Here is a 20,058-nt window from a genome sequence, read left to right as displayed (position 1 = left end):
CACACTCAAGACTTTACCTAAATTAGTTTAGGAATTTTCTAAAATGTAGTAAAATACTTTTTGTGATTTCCTCCATGTTTCTCTCAATTATGTAGGGTGCCTGGTAGGAGAGGTATTTGCGTGTGAAATGTTTACCTTCCTTGCAATCATTTATTCAGCTAAAGAAAAATATACTATCTGTAATAAAATAAAGCACCTAGGAGATTAAAAAAAAATTTCCTCACCGTCTTTGGTCTATCCATTTAGAAGAAGGACTTTTTAAAATTCACCTGACTCAATTAGTAGCAGTCAACCAACCTAAAATTATCTACTGATTATTAATGCATCATTTCAAGCCAAAAAGGGCTTGCTTCATCAGGAAAGCAAGGGTTTATTAGTGTGAAAGGCTCTGCTAACCAAAAAGATCAGTTTGACTGGCGTTAGAATACCTGGATTTTAATGCTAGGAAAGAGAGTAAAGTGGTCTGTGCCCCAAGGAATCAATACCTGGTCCACTTTTCAGTGGCATTTGTATATATTCAAAATGACGGTACTCATCCTTATAGGATATGATTTAGATAATTTACTAAGGTATGTATGTGATTTCAGTGCTGCAATGGAAACGACTTCCTGTAATCTAATTCTTGATTTGGTTTCTTTCGTGCTACAATACAAACTACAAATCCTCACGATGTTATTTTCTCAATTTCTATGATATTTTTCAAAAGTTTAAAGAAAAGTCAATGAGATTTTTAATTTAAGGTAGCTAAATAGAAATATTTTTATTGGTGTGTATCTTGAAGATGTTTCTCCTTTATGTATACTACTTAAATGTTTCCTGATCCTTCATAGCCAAAGTGCTGAATATTAGAGCTGAAAAAATGAGAAATAGAAAACTATATATTCTATATATACATATATATCAATTTGAGCTTTATAAGAAGTCATTCTTTAGCTATTATTGGAAGATTTTTCTTAAGTATTTCTTAATTTCTTTTCCTTCCTTGCAGACAGAATATGTATGTACACACACATACAATTATATAAATACATAACTGTATAATTGATTATATAATTACACATATAATTTACCATTAAATTTATTATTTACTAAGATAGAATATATATAATCTTAGTAAAAATATATAGATACTAGTAAAAACACTCATGCTTGTATATCCAGAAACGACAAAAACTCTAATTCAAAAAGATACATGCACCCCAGTGTTCATAGCAGCACTATTTACAATAGCCAAGACATGGAAGTAACCTAAGTGTCCATCAGCAAATGACTGGATAAAGAAAATATACATACACATACATATGCAATGGAATATTGCTCAGCCATAAAAAAGAATGAAATATTGCCATTTGCAGCAACATGGATAGACCTAGAGAATATCATACTAAGTGAAGTAAGTCAGACAGAGGAAGACAAATATTACATAAACACTTTTATGTGGCCACTAATGCTACAAGTGAATCTATTTATAGAACAAAAACAGACTCACAGATGTAGAAAACAAACTTGTGGTTACCAAAGGGGAGAGACGGATAAATGAAGAGAACGGGATTAATAGATATACACTATATATAAAATAGATCAGAAACAAGGATTTACTTTATAACACAGGAAACAATATTTAATATCTTGTAATAACCTATAATGGAAAATAATCTGAAATATATATATATAAAAGAATTACTTTGCTATATCACCTGAAACACAATCCTGTAAATCAACTATAATTCAATGAAGAAACAAACAAAAAATACTCTTGTCTGAAAGCTGACAGCAAGTTGCAATTCCAAAAAAGATTAAGGATAGAAATCAAATTAATATTCTTAAAGTATTTCTAATCACTTTTCTTCCCTGTTTCCAAAGCATTCATGGATTCCATTTAGTTAAGAAACAGAAGTCCCACCAACTACTTACCCAAACATTCAAAGTTCTCCATGGTATATAGTCAACATCTATTCATAAACACTTCTCATTCTGCCCTTCTTATACAATATGTATATTTTGTTTCATCATGGTAATTTTTCTCACTCTACTCTCCCTTTTCAAAATGGTCATCCCTGGTTTTCTATATGTCTGAATTGTACCCGCCTTCCAAGGACCAGCATAAATGCCACTATGAACAGGAAGCCTGCCCTGATTTTATCTGGAGGTATTTATTTCTCATGCTTCTGAACTTCCCAAGGCCTTTTGGCTCTCTCATTACAATTATTACTTTTTATTTTTCATTGTATTCATTTCCATTACCAGCCATTACTTTCTTTAGGCACACTCAGTATCTGAGCATGACTGACCTTTGTATTTTTCACAATGCTGTGCATAGTAGGTGCTCAATATATTACTGACTGAAGCAAGGCTATAATAGCATAAAAGTCACCATGACAGCAACAGTAATAATTGCTCACACTTAGTAATTTTCAAGTGTAGCGCACTGGTCAAATAAGCACTTTATACTCACCATGGTTAAACTAAAGTATACAAAGTATATAAATCAGTTTATTTGAATCTAAATATTCTGGGTGCGTGTTTATTTAAAATTACCATGAAATAATTATGAATGATCAACAAAAAGATAAGAAAATGTTTCTTTAATTCAAAGTGAGTATTATAACAATCTGTGCTGTTTCTATGACAGCTCAAAACTAAATTTTCTTCACTTTTTTAAATTTTGGAAAGATTTTTTAAAATGATGTATGTCTTTAAAGAAAAGATCATCAATTTCTGATGCTGTTCACAACCACAAAGCCTGAGAAGGTGAAGGGAATGCCGTTAAATGCCACTGAAGCTTAGAGAAGTGTTTTCAGATCTCATTCATTTCCTCTGTCAGTAAGGAAATACTGTGTTCAGACAACAGGAAAGGAACTAGTAATAGAAATTGCTGCAAATTCTGTTTGTGTTGATCCTTCAGGTTCAAACCTTTCATTTCATGGGCTGTAGCTGTTGAGAAGAGAGCTGGGAGAGCTGGATTATTCATTCCTATAATTAAAGAGATACCCAGTCATTGAAATGTAATGCCCTTCTCTGTCAAATAATGTAATGCCCTATTTGACAGTCACTATGATTGGATGTTAGAAATGGGCCACATAGAAGATGAATTCAGGTAATCTCCAATTTTTTTTTCTCCTTCTCTCAGAAATGTCTCAAATTGATACTAATTTGATAGTCTCAAATCCCAGAGCCCCTTGGATACTGAAAATGGAATGTAAAGAAATTCTCCTTGGTGTCAGTTAGTAACTTTCTCTTTTCTTCAGGTTACAAAAGGTGATTGACAGGAAGAGATGGCCTGCTCACTGCTACAAGAGATGAACTTGAAAACTGGATTGGCAGATATCTGCTCTGGGTTTTTCTTTCCCTAACTGAGAGACCAGTGATGATGAAGAAAAGATGGTAACAGTTCGTGGGAAAATAGATACCTTTAACAGCCACTGTCAAAGTCAGATGGCACAACAGATAAGCACCTACTAAAATAAAGCCAGAGTTCCCTGGACACATTTTCCTTCTTCCTTTTATCCATTCATTCAACACCAAATTAAAGATCAGAGGTAGAAATACAAAGACCCCTATTCGAGGTCCAGGACTAGGACTGTGCCTTTAGGACTTCTCTATAAAATATAGTATCTCCAAAACCTCACCCTATGGACACTGTAAATGAGGAATAAATACAAGTTGAGTAAAAGAGAGTAAACAACAGAAAATAAAATCTTGCTCACACACAAAAATAGTATAGCAAGTTGCCTATTTGCAGTATTTTAAGTGAACTATAGATGATCTGAAAGAAGCCACATGCACACACCTGTGCACTGTAGGTACCAGAGGTGAAGACCCCGAGTGGAACAGAGATGACCCCTAGAACAAACCTAGGTGCAGCACCTCTCAGTGCCCATTACTTTGCCCTGGTCAGATGACTCTTTGAGCACTAGGCCAGGTCTGGCCAGATCTCAGCCTGATTTTGTGTTGCCTCCCAGCCCATTTATACTTCTGCCATTATCTGGGAAAACTTGTTTGATATATGTTTCAAGGAATATATATTTAATAGCAACAGAGCTAACTTCTCAACCAGGGGAACAAAAACAGAGGAAGTGTGTAGGAATTACAAGTAACGGTAGCTAGCACCCTAGAAAGCAGTTTTACCCAAAAGGCACTACCCACTGTCCAAAGACAAGCAGGGAGGGTACAGCTCAGTGGCAGAGTGTGTGCCTAGCATGCATAAGGTCCTGGATTAAAATCCCCAGGATCTCCCTTTAAAAAAAAAAAAAACTAATTACCTCCCCCCTCAAAAAAAAAAGAATAAAATTAAACAAAAAAAGATAAACAAATCAAAGCAGAAAAATAAATATTTCACCTCACTACTAGCTTGAAATTCCAATTAATTCATTACCTGGTAGAAGCATTACAGAGGAAATCTGAGTCACTTAAGTTTTTGAATGTTAACTCCATATGTTTTGGAATCACAGTGTTTTCACTGTCATATCAGCACCCAGAAGATGTCCTGGTATATAGCTGGCTTACAATTATTTGTTAAACTAATTAGTATGCAAAAATATTCAAAATACTGGACCATCTCCCAGACACTGTTGTGAGCTCAGATGATCCAAACTAGCCCCAAAATAGAAAACACCCTGGGCACTTTCAGTTCCATATTGGCTTCTAGTACTTTTATTTCCAACTTCTTTTAGAAAACCTAAATAGGGCTTGTTTAATTAGCAACAAGTGTTGCAAATTGCTAGAAACAACTTCAGCTGAAAACCTTGCCACTATCTTATCACTCTTACGTTATATGTTCTTTTATTACAGGACCTTCTTTTAAATTCTCTGAGGAGAAAGTGTGCCTTGGGAGTCGTATTTGAGTTGCAGGTACCACCTGAATGCAATTCCCTAAGAAGTTGTGTGCTACCTGTCTTTAAAAAAAAAAAAAAAAAAAAAAACCCTGTCAAGCTTGCTAAGACAGAAAGTTCAAGTGAGGAAGAGATTCTCTAGCTTTCCCAAGATGCAATCACCCATCCCATGGGTAGGTCATTTTAGCATAGATAAGAACAAGACTATCAGAAGTGCTAAAATGATGTTCTGCCACCTACCAGTGAAACCAGCAGGTGCCCTTCACAGAGAAAATGTAGGCACTGCATTCATTCATTTACTCAATAAATATTTATTGAGCAATGAATGACCTCATGTAAGCTGTCTGCTGTGATCCTGGTTAAAGAATTGCACATCCAGGTCCCACCTTCAAGGAAGTCACAGTCTAGGGGTGGATATGCAGGGGTGATCCTTGGTCAAATTCCTCTTTATGGGACAGAAAATGCCTGCCAAAAATTGGCAGACACACAAAAAAAAGACTTTGTTTTCCACCTTACCCAAAAATAAAAGTGAAAATCACAGTGTGATTATTAAGTTAGTCACAGTAATTCCTGCCTGCCCACTATTACAAAACAACATAAGTAGACAAAGACTGCAAGAAATACAACATTCAGTACACCAAAGTTCCTATTAGAATTCCCTTTACCCAAAAGCTATTCCTTTGCTCTGTTTTAAGGCTGCTGAGTAATTGTCTTCTATTCATTACACCTGCTTCCAACGAGGTAACGCAATCAGGGCTAGATTTCACCACTGCTGGTCGTTCTGCCCCAGGGAAGGCATTGAGACAAGTGAGAATTTCTCCACCTTCTATTGAATGACTCACCTGTTAACAATCCTGTATCACCCAAACCTAAAAAATAAAACAAACAAACAAACAAAACCAAAAAAACAAAAAACTGGAGGTCCAAAAACTGCTTTACTTTAAAACTCCTCACTAATAGGAGTTGAAATAAATGATATTTGGCTTAAACACTGTTTGATATCCCTTGGGAGTATACAATAAATCAATCCACAGTAGAAAAACCTTTGGGCCAGCGTCCACCTCGTCAGCACCCAGACGCGGCGCCGAGGAGAGAAGGCACTCGGGGTCAAGATGGCGGCGGAGGAGGACCCCCACCCCCACCCCACCCCGAACTCGCCTCCTCCCGCAAACACCCTGCGTCTACAGCCACATGGGAACAAATCCCTCAGAAAAACACCCCCAAAACTGGCTCGAGAAACTCCCGAGTAACGAACAGAAGGCGCACATCAAAGCAGGTAGGAGAAGCCGGGGCACAATCTCGCCACAAACTCCGACCCCAGCTCCGGGCGACCCGGCCACGAAGGAGCTCAAAACCCAGAGCTTCTCCCCGAGGAACCAAAGGTTCCAGCCCCACCTCAGGCCCCCCCCCCCCCCGACTTTTAGGACCGGCGTTTGAGAGAAAAGCCCCCGAAACATCTCGTTTTGAAAACCAAACCAACAGGGCTGGCGTCCCTCAGACCCCACAGGCCACCCCGGGCAGCTGAGAAAAGAGCGACCTCGCGGCTGGGACTTACCTGCTCCGGGGCCCAGCGAGGGGGCGGCTGAGGGAGAGGCACCGGGCTCGGTGAGGGAGAGGCTGCTGTTCGCTTCTGCGGGGGCGTCAGCCTGAGGCCCAGGCGTCTAATTTAAAGAGGCCTGACGGGCGCCCTCTGTAGTCTGGGCGCCACCTTCGCCTCCCGGGCTTTGCTCTCGCTGCGGGCGCCATCTTTTTTTAAATACCTGTGGGCTGTTTTTCTTTCTCACCTCTTTCTTTCCCCTCTCCCTTCTCCCCGCCCCCTCTATCTTTTTTTTCCTTTTTTTCCCGCCTTTCCCGGTGGGTGCCATGTCTACGTTCTCCCTCTGCCATGCTGCAGAGCATTAATGTCTCTCAGAGGGGAATTTTTACACGAACTGGTGCCCTGGCTTTCATTTCGCGTGTCCCAGTCTTTGCAGCTGCCACCAGTGGGACGCCTCCTGATTCCCCGGCTGTGGGGCTGGGGGTGCGCGTGGCGGGGTGGGGGTGGGGGGGCTTGCGTTCCTGAGTGGGGGGAGGGCAACAATCCGAAAGAGAGCGCTTCAAAGGCTACCGTGCCCGGGGCAGTGCGCACGCAGATGACAGAAGCCCACCCTCAGTCTTCCTGTGAAAGATGCCTGTCTGCTTTTCCAGAAGCTTAAGCCTAAGTCATAAAAAAAAAAAAAAAAAAATTAAAGGCCTCACAGAAATCAGATTGGTGGTTGTCAGAGTTGTGGGGGGAGGGCAGGGTGGGTGAATGAGTGAAGGGGGGTCAAAAGGTACAAATTTCCAATTATAAAATACTTAAGTCTGGTATGTAATTTACAGCATGGTGACTAGAGTTAATAATGCTGAACTGCATATTTGAGTTACTAAGAGAGTAAATCTTAAAAGTTCTCATCACAAGAAAATAAAATTTTACAACGATGTATAGTGACAAATGGTGGCTAGACTTACTGTAGTGATCATTTCACAATATATTACAACTATCGAGTCATTATGTTGTACACCTGAAACTAATGTAATGTTATATACCAATTATATCTCAATTAAAAAAAAACTATAATGAGGCCTAACCCAAGAAAGAGGGTCATCTGATTTCACTAATTTCTCGAAAACATCAGGTAGGCAAAAAAACAAAAACAAAAACAGAAGTGCTACGATTGATAATATTTCCTGTCCTATGAAAGGAGCCTCAAATTCCGTCTTCTCACGGAAGTCTTCCTAGAGAAAGTCATTGCTGGAATGAACTTTTTACACGCAATAGGAGTTAGCCAAGAGAAGGACAGAAAAAAAAAAAGAAAGTGATTCAGTAGGCCAAATAGCACATGCCGAGGAATAATAAACAGCTAAAATTTAATTATTTGAGAGGGAAGAGAGATGTGTCCCACTATGGGCACTAAGAGAAGTTGAATCTAGCCAAAGTACATATAAAATGTTAAGGTGAGATATGTGTGGGAATAGGATGGCCATGAAACGTGCATGAAGTTAGACAAAGAATGGAGAGATAAGAAGTTCAATGTGAAAGTAGATAGGAAGCAAGTTGGGCAATGCCATGGGCAATGTCATGAAGGATCTTATACAAGTTTGATATGAAATTTGAACTAGACCCATAGGATGGTGACGCATGAATCATCTTAAACCGCTCCTCAAATCTATGATTCAGAGAGGTCATTGTGACTCCAGTATGGAGAAACGGGTAGAGAATCTAACAAGGCTGAAGATAGCAAAGAACTAGGTGGTTCTAAAACTTACTGAAGATAGGCATGAAAAGAAGCTGATAGTTTTGAAAATACTTAGATGATATAGAATATGTTAAGGTGAGGAGAAGGGTTGAATACACTGTATTTCAAGTGGAATGTTACTGAAGTTTAATAGTCCTCCTGTTAGAAAGTGTCTAAGTCTAAAAGAAAGTATATTGTTATAGGATCTTATATAAACTTGGCTGCACTCATTTCCCAACAAGCAAGCTTTTTTGTAGGATAAAACAAAACCCAAAAAAACTTAGCCTTATAATTAAATCATACGGTACAAAAAAGGAGAAAAAAATTAAACATAACCCAAATAGAATACATTACTTGTTTATTGTTTTACATGTTTTCTGCTGTCCATACATTTGTTCTTTTTGTGTAATTTAATAGGATTTATTGAGATACAATTTAACTACAATAAAATATACCGATTTTTTACTGTATAATTAAATGAGGTTTGACAGATGTATACGCTCAAGTAAACACAACCAAAATAAAAATATAGAACATATCCATTACCTCAAAATATCCTCTTTCTTTAATGTCAGTCTCACCACCACTCTCAGGTCCAGACAGCTGTTGATCTACTTTATGCCACTGTAAATTACTTTTGACTGTTAAGGGATTCCCCGTAAATAGAAGCAAACAGTATGGACTGTTTGTATCTGACTTTTTTCACTCAGCATAATGTTTTTGAGATTCATCCATGTTGCAGAGTACGTCGGTAATCTGTTTCTTTCTCGTATTACTGAGAAGTAATCTATTGTATAAATGCACCATAGATTATCTACTATCCTGTTGTATATGGTACTTGTTTTTAGTTTTTGACATTATGAATAAAGCTGCTTGTATATTCATGTACAAGATTTTTAGTAGGTATATAGTTTTGCTCTAGAATCTTCATGAGTATCTGGGTACATACGCTATTTGGGAATAAAGACAAGTATACTCTACTTCCTTTCAAATTTGTATATGCATTTTTTAAATTGCTTCATTGCACATACTAAGAACTCCAGTAAAATGCTGAATAGAAGTGGTGAGAATAGATCTTACCTTTTTTTGTCAGTCTCAGAGGGAAAGCATTGTTATTGATTTTTAAATATTAAGCCAGCCTTACATTCCTGAGATGAATCTCAGTTGGATATGATGCATTATTGTCTTTATAGTGCTGGATTCAATATGTTAATATTTTCGTAAGGATCCTTTGTATTTATGCTCATGAGGGATATTTATCTAGTTTTCTTTTCTGATAATTCTTTATCTGGTTTTGGTAACATGATTCTGGCCTCATAATGACCATTTTTGAATGAATATTGGACATTCTGAATGTTACACTATGTGTCTGAATTTTGTTGTCTTACTTTAAAGAGAGTTGAGGTTTGGTTTATCGGCAGCAAAGTAACATGAAGATCAGCTTTGTCCTATTGACATATTTTTCCTCTTTCCTTCCTCCCTCCCTCCTTTCCTCTCCTCTCTCCCCTTCTCCTCATCTCCCTCCCCGCCCTCCCCTCCCTCCCTTTCTTTTCACACACTCTTATGAAAGTTCTAGAGTAGCCATTACTCTAGAGCTTTTTTTTTTTTAAAACTACTATTGAGTCATCTCTCTGGGATTACGATCAGTGCCCCAGTTTTTCAGTAAGGTTTTTGACCAGCTCTGACTAGTTGGAAATTTAGTATCTCCTGGCTCAGAGGAAGCTCTAGAAGTTGTTCATATTTCAGCTTTCCAGTAGTTCTTTGCTCAGCCTTAAGGAGATTCACCCTACACATACACAGTTTAGGCATCAGCAACAGATTTAAGAGAATCCTACACTGAGCTCTTTTTCTGTGTAGCTCCCCACTCTCCAATACTCTGCCTCACTAATGTCGTCTGTCTCTTCTCCCCTGAATTCAAAACACTATCTTCTCATCCAGGGGGGTCACTGTCCTCTAACTTGGGTTATCATCACTGAGCCACCATCTGGAAAGGTTTTTTAAGCAGAAATCTAGGACAATTGTAGGATTCATCTTTTCGATTTTGTTTCTTTTAGATATCAATCACTTGTTGGCTAATGTCTGAAAGAAGTTTTTCGTAAGTTTTCCAGTTTTCTTGTGTTTACAGTATAAGAGGCACATCTAGTATTAATTACTTCAACATGGAGATAAGCAGAATTTCACAAATATACTTGCATTGCATATACTTGCATATACTTATATCTAATATTATATTAGATATAAGAATGCTTAGATGTCATACATTTACAATTCACTTTCAGTACATTTTCACAGTGTAACTCTTACTTTTAATGACTCCATTTCTTAGAAAATATTTTATTTTTCTGAAAATTTTATTCATAAGAAAATGTGATACATTACAGATGAGCTGAGTTTAAATTTATACAATGAGTTTTAACAAAATATTTTTCTGTAACTCCAGTCAGCCATTGAGCAAGTTTACTAATGAATTCTCTACATCAGAAAAACCTACTTAGGAAAGGGAGTTCTGATTAGCAGCTGAGATCTGGCAGAAGGTATGTGGGAAGAAGGGAACTGACAAAACAGGTAGGCTGGCAAGAGTAACCAGTAGTGGGAAATTTCACAAAGCATCAATAAAAACCCATTTGAAATACTCATTTTTTTTTAAAGCATGATGGATAAAAGGATATTATTTTCTTTGTGAATTTTATAACCAGGTAAAATTTCCTTCAATATAATTAAGCAAACAAACATTCTTGAACACACAACAAATCAGGTAATGTAGTTTCCATGTCCCCTTCCGTGATCTGAGTGATGATAAGAGTTGAACTAGTTTAATAATAGATTTAGGGTAGTATAAATGCTAGATTAACAGAAAAGCATGTTAAGTGTCCTATGCTCTAAAAACTGTAGAAATGATAAAACAACCCAAAAAAAGAAGAATGGAAGGGGGAATAGTAGAGAAGGAATGGTAAGTTATTTGATTGCCTAATCTTTATCAGCTGCATGTTGAATTAATTATATTAAGGCTGATAAATCAAGAAATGTGATAAGTCTATTTAAAAGTAAATATAAGGAGAGAAAAATGATTGATATCAAGTGATGAAACAGAGATAGAAGAAGGGAAAGGTAAAGGAAACACTCCAAATTTTATCATTGAATTTATAGTGGAATAGAAATTGTTGAGAGAAATAGAAGGCTAAGTGTCTTATGTCAAGTTATGGTCACAAAGACAAAACAAGAGAAAATTATAACTTATTAAATGTCAGATGGGCTATGAACAAAAATATTACAGGAAAAGCGGATATATGGGAGACCTTAAAATATATTAAAATTAAAAAATTAGAAGAAATGACATATGATAGAAGAGTACACAACCTTCCTATCATAAACTGTAGTGGGTTTTATCCAGTTGTTATGGAGGAAAATGATTTTCATACTGAAGCAGAAAGCAAACCCAAACACTACTTTCTGTATAATAGATACATCCAAAAAGTGTTAATTCACAAGGTGAAAACGGAATAATAGACAATGTTTTCAAGTCAAATGCAATCAAAAAGGAAGCAGGAATAATGACTTTAATATCAGAAACGTTGAAATTAAAGCCAACATTAATTAATAAAAATAACACTACTTTATAATGCTAAAATTTGTAATCCATATTAAAGATGTTACAATTATGGGTATCTACTCTCTAAGATAGAATCAACATTCCACAAAACAGATTATCATAGAAGATACATAGGAAATTAGGCAAAAACCAATAACAATACCCGAGGACTATAATGCTGAATATATCTTGAAAATTTCCAGCAAGATATTTAGAAAATATTTTTAATTTTTAAGAAACAAAAAAGAGATTTCCCCTGAAGAGGTTCTTGATCTAGGATGCCCTACCTAATTTTGTCTAAACCTTCCCATACTTCCACATCTCATCTTGATTCTCACTTATTTCTTATTTTAATAGTTAGCACATGTCCTCCCTTTATTATGTTCCAGACATATGTATTCATTTACTGTGCTGTCTCATTGGGTCATCACAAAGGCCTATGATAGGTGATATACACATACAGAGAAATATGATCAGCTTAAAAAAGAAGTAAATACTGCTGTTTATGACATCCTGGAGAACATTATACTAAGTGAAACCAGACACAGGAGGACAAATATCACATGATATGGCTTATAAGGGGGATCTAAAATACTCAAACTTACAGACACAAAGAGCAGAATGGTGGTAGTCAAAGCGTACAAATTTCAATTCTGCAAGATAAGTAAGTCCTAGAGATCTACTGTACAATGTGTACAGCATAGTACCTGTAGTTAATAATACTGTACTATATATTTTTAAATGTGCTAAGAGAGTAGATCTTGTATTAAATGTTCTTATCACACACACACTCAAAAAATAATAATAAATACAGTGGGAGAAAATGTCTGGAGACGTTGGAGATGTTTAAGGCCTAGATAGTGGTAATGATTTCATGGTTGTATACTTACCTCCAAACTCATCAAGTTATGTATGATAAATATATACAGCTTTTTGTAAGTCAGTCATACCTCAATAAAGTGGCTTTACAAAATCACAGATAAAATGAGGAGACAAATGAGACTCATAAAACGTTATTTGCTCAAAGTCACCTTGATTATAAGGGGTAGAGCCAGGAATTAAAGGCAGCCTTTCTAACCCTGTTTATCTCTTAATCTATTCCTATGTAAGTGGAACTATCCCTTTTCTGAAACTTCATAGCTTCATAGATTAATAATTAGAATTTAAAATATTAAGTATATGTTTTTATCTATTTGATCACAGTGTTTGCATGTTTAACTTTTCTCTTTTTCTCCATCCCAGCAAATCTTCCTTTGGAGAAAGAACTGTATCTCACATTTTCTTTGTACTTATCACTGTAGGTGAAATAATACTATCTACTCTCTCAGAGACTGAAAAAGTACATACTGTTTAAATGATTTGGGGAAGTATGAGGTTTCTGTGGGAAGTCTTGCTTTTCATGTAACATTTCTGGAGAAAGTCACAGCATAGGCATGAAATCAAAAGACAAAATGTACAAATTAAGCATCAAAGTTTTCTTTCCACTTGCTCTTCATTTCCAACCAACCTTCCTTCCTTCCTTGCTTCTTCTTGGTCCCCATTGCCCAAGCTCATCACCCCTGACTCACACACAATGTATTGGACAAACGCCCGTATTTATTTGTATGTTATCCTGTAAATGAATTTTTGTTTTGTTTTGCATACACAGCATATGCTATACATCTTCTGTTTCTTGTTAATTTTTTTCAGCACCATGTTTCTAACGTATATCTTTGTAGCTGTGTGGATATCGTTTTGTGTTTTTTTTTCCCCTAGTACTATACAGTGTCTGTTTATAGCCTAACTTTTTCTTAGCTACTCTCCTAAGCTAGACACCTAGCTTTTCTCCAACTCCTTATAACCACAAACATTACTATGAATAAGAACCTCATTCTTAGTAACAATGCAGACGCATGGGAGAACGTCTTTGGGACATGAGAGTGGGATTTATGGGTTATATGGCATGTATAAGAATACTTAATTTGACAGAATCAGTGCCATATTGTGCTCCAGAATGATGTCACATTACACTCCCACTAATACAGGAGGGTTATTATACCAACATGTCCAACTTTCCACTTTTTGATAACAAAAAGAATATAAAGTAACATCACTTTGTTCTTTTTCTCCCTCTGAAAGATATTTTCTTTTTTTAGAAAACAAGATAGTTGACATCATGTTTTTAGCAGGGAATACAGGGTAGACTTTGCAGAACTTAGAAATCCAGAGGAAAAGCATTCTGTTGTGTTCTGATTGCTTCATCAGAAAGAGGCTGTTTTAGAGCTAATAAGGGGGTCAGACATGGAAATGTGACTATACCAACAATTTATTCCCTGTACTGCTACCTTTCAAAAGAATAGAGAATATTTAGCTTACTCCTTCTAATCACACAGGAGAATGAATCACAGTCTTTAAGTGTAATAAAAAGAACAGTTTGTCAAAGAAGGAAGCTACTCCCTGACAGTCTTAAATAAAATCAGACAGAAAATTCAGCTTGGTTTAGGATTTACAAGAAAATTATCCATAAATTCTACTAATTAAAAATATGTATTAACAACTATAAAATTAACTGTCGAAAGGGAGGTAAGCATATATCATTAAATTTGAAGGGTTTTTGCTTTTCAAATCTGCCCAAATATTATTCATTAACAGCAGTTCTGAAAAATATCCTCTTTGAAAAGTAACAATAGTGCTGCTAAACTAGTAATCCATTTTTTCCATATTCCTTCCTCCAACTGATTGATATAATTAAGTTCTAAGTTGTCAGTGTAATTCATAGGTAAATATATCAAATTATTTCATCATTAATATATGCCCAATTTTTAAATGGGTAGAATTGATTATTGACCAGAAAAACTGTCACTTTTGAATGTCAGTATTTTGTAATTTATTTTTTCTTCACTGATGATAATACAGGTATATATATGATATATAAACATATCTCACAGTCTCACTTATTTCTGCATCTCTAGTGCTTATAACATTGTTTGGTATAGAATTTATGCTTAATAAATATTTACTAAAAGAATATATTTTAATATGTATTTCTGGTATCAAAAGTGTAATGGATTTAGACTTAGGTTTTATGGGTTTCAGTTCTGAATCATTCATTTATGATAGCACTGAGGCAAATATGTACTCAAATTCTGTGTGATCAACCTACCTCTGCTGGGCAATGAGATTATTTCGAAGCTGATCTGTTTCCATAAGAGAAGTGGTCTGACTCCTTTAGTAAGGCATATTTTAAAAGAAAAAGCTATTCAACAGAAAGGCAGCACCATGAAAGAGCTCCAAGCGTGGGTATCTCATGACTCCTTTTGAAAGGAATAATCCTAAGAAACAGGATAGAGGTAAGGCACATGAAGGCTTCAGACAGTAGGTAATAAGTGGCTTTGGGAACCTAACAAATGGATCTGAAGCAGGCTCAGAAATGAGAAGAAAGTAATTGCATTTACCTAGCTACGAATGTAGTCTAAGAGACTTAAAATGGGACACTGCAGTTAAGAAGAGGTTGAGATCTGAAATCAGATAGGGTTAAAATTACCCTGTCTATGTCATCTTGAGCAATCTTTTAACAGTGTCCTCATCTGCAAACTGGAAATAATAGTATTATCAATCACTGTGAGTTATTGTGAAGATTGTTAAGTAGATGCGTGTAAATTTCATGACTTTCTAATAAAATATTAACTGTTATCATTGCAATATTGTAGCTGCCTTTTAAGATATCAGCATTAACCTGTTTATTCTGATTTCTATTTATTTTAACAACTACTCTCAAACATTATAATGCAGTGAAATGTGCAAGAAGCTGCCCAGGAACTGTATACTTATGATTGTCTGTCCTCCCATTTCTTAAAAAGCGTAAGACAGGGATAAGCCACCTTAAAAGGTCCCTTGGAGCAGCTGTTCCAAGGACATGGACTACCTTACAATACTTGTACAACTTGTATCATATTGTATAAACAAAGATTGTATTCTCTGAGTCATTCTGTCTTCTGAGAACTACAGTAATAGCAAGTTCAAAGCAATATTTTATGGGGAATCAATGAGATCTTTACAAGGAAAAAAATTATATATGTGTATAAATATATATATATATATGTATATCTTTCTTTCTTATTATTGTTCTCCATGAATTATTTTCAAGCTGTTAATACATACAATGTCCAAGAGGGAATTATTTACCTGATTCTAAAGTCTATTTATGCATTTTTCAGGAGCTAGCAAATACCACATTATATTTTCCCTTTTCTTTACCAAGTGCTGTCTGACACATCTCCTATTTAAAAATCAAAAGCTCACCCAAGAAACTGCATCATTCCCTTGGGCATGAGTATCTGTAACAAATATACCAGTACTGGGATTGCAGAGAGAATTAAGGATGCATTAGCTATTTAGCATTCCATGAATGACAAGCATATTCATGCCTCAGAGGTAGACCCGAACAGAAAATGTAGCACACAGACTTTAGTCTCAACTACTTCGGTAATTTGACATTGATAATGATGATAGGTGTTTCTGAAAAATAGGGCCCCTTCTGTGATATGATATTTATCTGACTTATAAGCCCCTTGAAACAATGCTATATATATTACAACCTTTCTGGAGCAGTACTTAACAGCATGTATGAAAAGGCAAACATCTGGATGATCTCTGACCTGGATGACCATTTCTAGAGTTTATCTGAAAGAGTAAGATAGAGGTGACTAAGGATGTTCCTTAGAATACATTTACAACCCTAACAACAACAAGATCAACAAGTATAAACAGTATAATTCTTTGAATGAAAACTGATTAAAATAACTATAGTAACCCATGCTAGAAATACTATGTAAGCAATGAAAAATATTTCCTGAAATAGATGTATGTGAATATACTGACAATACATTCAGACACATGTGAGTTTTTATGTGTTTTGTGTATATGTATACGTATATACATATATATCAGTACTAATTCACAAAGATGTTTACAACATATATGTAATGCAAATCATCCAGTTTTTCACCTTTCTGTAGTGGTATTTTCTTCTAAAAACCATTTACAGTATTTCCACTTTCCATATAGCACACTGTGGAAAATCTAAAATCCCACCATTTGTCTTTACAAAGGCCATCTTTCCCTACTCAAGTATTTTGAAAAGCAGGAAGTTGGTCTGAACTTTGCTTCTGAATCTGTTTGTATTGCAGCTTTAAAAAATTTTTTTTTGATTTTTGAATAGTGAATATATTCATGAGTTTAAAGTGTCAAAAACTACACAAACATATGCAGAAAAACCTCTTTTTTTCGTCCTTTTACTTTCAACTTACCTTCACCGTTGAATTTGAAGTGAATTTCTTGTAGACAGCATTTTGATAGATCATGTTTTTCTATACACACTATCACTCTCTATCTTTTAATTGGCATATTTAGATCATTTACGTTTAACATAATTATTGATATGTTATTGCTCAAGGCTGCCATTTTATTATTTGTTTTCTGCTTGTTTTCTCTGTTTCTCTTATCTTACTGTACTGTATATTATTTGTTTATTTTTTAGGATTCATTGTGATTTATCTATAGCATTTTATATAATTTTCTTAGAGCATTCTCTAGGTATTACATTATAACTTATCACAACCTACCAGTATTGACATTTTACAACTTTGAGTCAAGTATAGAAATATTACTTCATTTAAGTTCTTTCGTCTGCCCAACTTTTAAATTATAATTTTCTTAAGCATTTCCGCTGCATATTTTGAATACCACATCAGATGTTATAATTTTTGCTTCAACCACAAATTTGATTTATCAAACTCATAAATTGATTAATTTCTTATATATACCCTTTTTCACCCATGCCAATCTTCTTTCCTTTCTTATGCACTAAGACTAAGACTTGTTTTGTTATTATTTCCTCCTGTTTAGGGAACTTCCTTTAACCATTTTGAGGGTAGGTTTGCTGGCAACAAACTATTTTTGTTTTCCTTTATCTGAGAATGTCTTAATTTCTCCTTTATACCTGAAGGGTATTTTTTAGAGGATATAGAATTTGCTATTGACAGCTCTTTTCTTTCACTATTTGAAAATGTGTTCCTTCCTGGGCATCCCCAATTCTAATCTACAGACTCCTCTCCTTTTCACAAGAGTTGCCTTTAAATGATTCCAAATTATCTTTATGCAAAGCAATGTGTCTAATGTTTAAAGTTCTCCCTTTGGTGTCAGGTCCAGGGAGCCTTGCCTTTAACAAAAATGCTCAATGGGACTCTTTCCTAAACAAGACATCCACCCCAGAACATAACATTTAAGAAAGTGGAAGCCTGACAACCAATTTTATAGCATTTATTTTTTCTGTTTTATATGTAATGAATTTTTATATAGTTAAAACTGTTACAATAAAATCACATTTAAATTAATTTAAATGCATTCATGTATAAACTAGTATATGGAAAAAAAAATCTCAAACATAGCTCTCAATTCTTGTGATATACTAGAATAATCTGGAGTGCTTTAAAAAGATCCAGATGCTGGGCTTCTAACTCCGTAAATTCTGATTCAGATTGCTTTAGTGTTTCTCAAGCTTTGTGTTCTCCCATTCACAAAGGTCAGAAATCTCAGGTCACTTTGGATTCCTCTTACACCTTCATTTTCTTTTAACTAGTTCCTGTATATGTTTTTCTGGGATTCTTTTCAATATCTACTTTTCCTTTCTGTATTGCCTATCACTATGCTAATTCAGCCTCTCATTAACGTTTGCTAGAATTACCATAATAACAGCCTCCTAAATATTCTCTCTAATTTTTCTCATGCCATTTGGTCTATAACTAAAATTAGTTATAGTTATTATTTACTGAAGATTTCTAATATGTCAGGTATAGTGCTAGATATATGTCGTTTACATCAACAGTGCCCTTTAAATATACATTTTATTTTCTTTCCCAGGTGAATACTGGAACACTGAGAGATGAAGAACCATGTCTAAAAGTGGCAGAACTGTGAGTAAAATCCAAATCTGTTTGATTTTCAAATGTCTTCCACTAAAACATTCCCTCTCTCTATTTCATTCTCATTCTGTATGAGATGCTCCCTTGTGTTAATAGATGCTTCCTTAAGCTTTTCTAGTCTAATGCATGCTCCCTGAAGGCAGGAATTTTATGTGCTTTCACACAAAAATTGCCCTGTAAATTTTACTGATTGTATTTAGTAAAATGTAAATAATAGAATACTTCACAAGATAAAGTTTATTTGAAATTTGCAGCATTAATTTTCTATCTTCTCTGAGATTGTATTTTTCTTTTAAGTGAGACATGATCTTTCATCTTCATATTATTAATTTGCTTAGAATACCCATTATTTAACTATGGCATAGAGATAAATGTCTGCTCTTTCATGATAAAATCTTCAAGCTTCCAAATTAGTAAATGAAATATTATGAATGAGATTATTTAGCTGCCAAAATTAACCCTTCAAAATTAAAATTATCTTTTATGGAGATTAAATATCATTGATGCAGGCTAAGGCATGTATTATTTGTACAAGCATAAAAAAATCACTTTAAGAAGTAGAAATACAATTTTGCCAATTATATTATCCTAATTATGTATAAAATATACACAGCAAAAAGACTGGAAGTTATATGGCAATGAAGTATTAAGTATTTGTAGAATGATGGGTGATTTTTGTCTATACCTTCTGCCTTTCTGTGTTTTGAATATTTTAAATGATAAATATATATAACACTTTAACGAAAAATAGAAAGTTTATTTTTAAAAGATTAGTATGTTAAAAGAATTATGTATTTCCCCGAAAATCAAAGTAAACATCTTAGGAAAACCAAAAGAAACTTGTGATTTCACTTTTTAAGGTTCACTACCAAACAACCAAATAATGATGAGGATGAGAGCCAAGTAAATTTTATCATTGATTAAAGTAAATTAGGATTTTGGCCAAAATGCAGAAAGTTTCAAAACGTCATAAATATTGAAACAAGAGAATGATAAAAAAAAAAAATGACAAGAGATAGGGCCCAAGAAATATCCTTAGCATATTATCTGAACAGAAAGTTACTAAAACAATCAATCATAGCCCAAGGCCCTTCTGGGCTACTATATTTTTGGAGGAAGCTACAGCAGCACAAAAAGCCACAGATAAATGTCACTAATTTTGCTCTGTGAGGCAGAGAAGGACTATCTGAATCATAATAATAAATAAAACTATTTCAATATAGGTCACCTTATTAGAAAATATATTATTGACTAATAAGTTTAACCATTTTTGTAGAAATAATGATCTAGTTTTATCATTACAAGATAAACATTATTAGTATAGAATAGATTAAAATGCTGAAAAGAGATTTTAAAGACCAGCTCATTAACAATTCCCTGATAATCTAGCAATAAAAAAAAAATGGAGCATACCAATT

The sequence above is a fragment of the Camelus ferus genome, chromosome 22, assembly GCF_009834535.1.
Source record: "Camelus ferus isolate YT-003-E chromosome 22, BCGSAC_Cfer_1.0, whole genome shotgun sequence".
NCBI classification, from domain to species: domain Eukaryota; kingdom Metazoa; phylum Chordata; class Mammalia; order Artiodactyla; family Camelidae; genus Camelus; species Camelus ferus.
The sequence above is the reverse complement of the archived record's forward strand: the minus strand, read 5'-3'. Positions refer to the sequence as shown.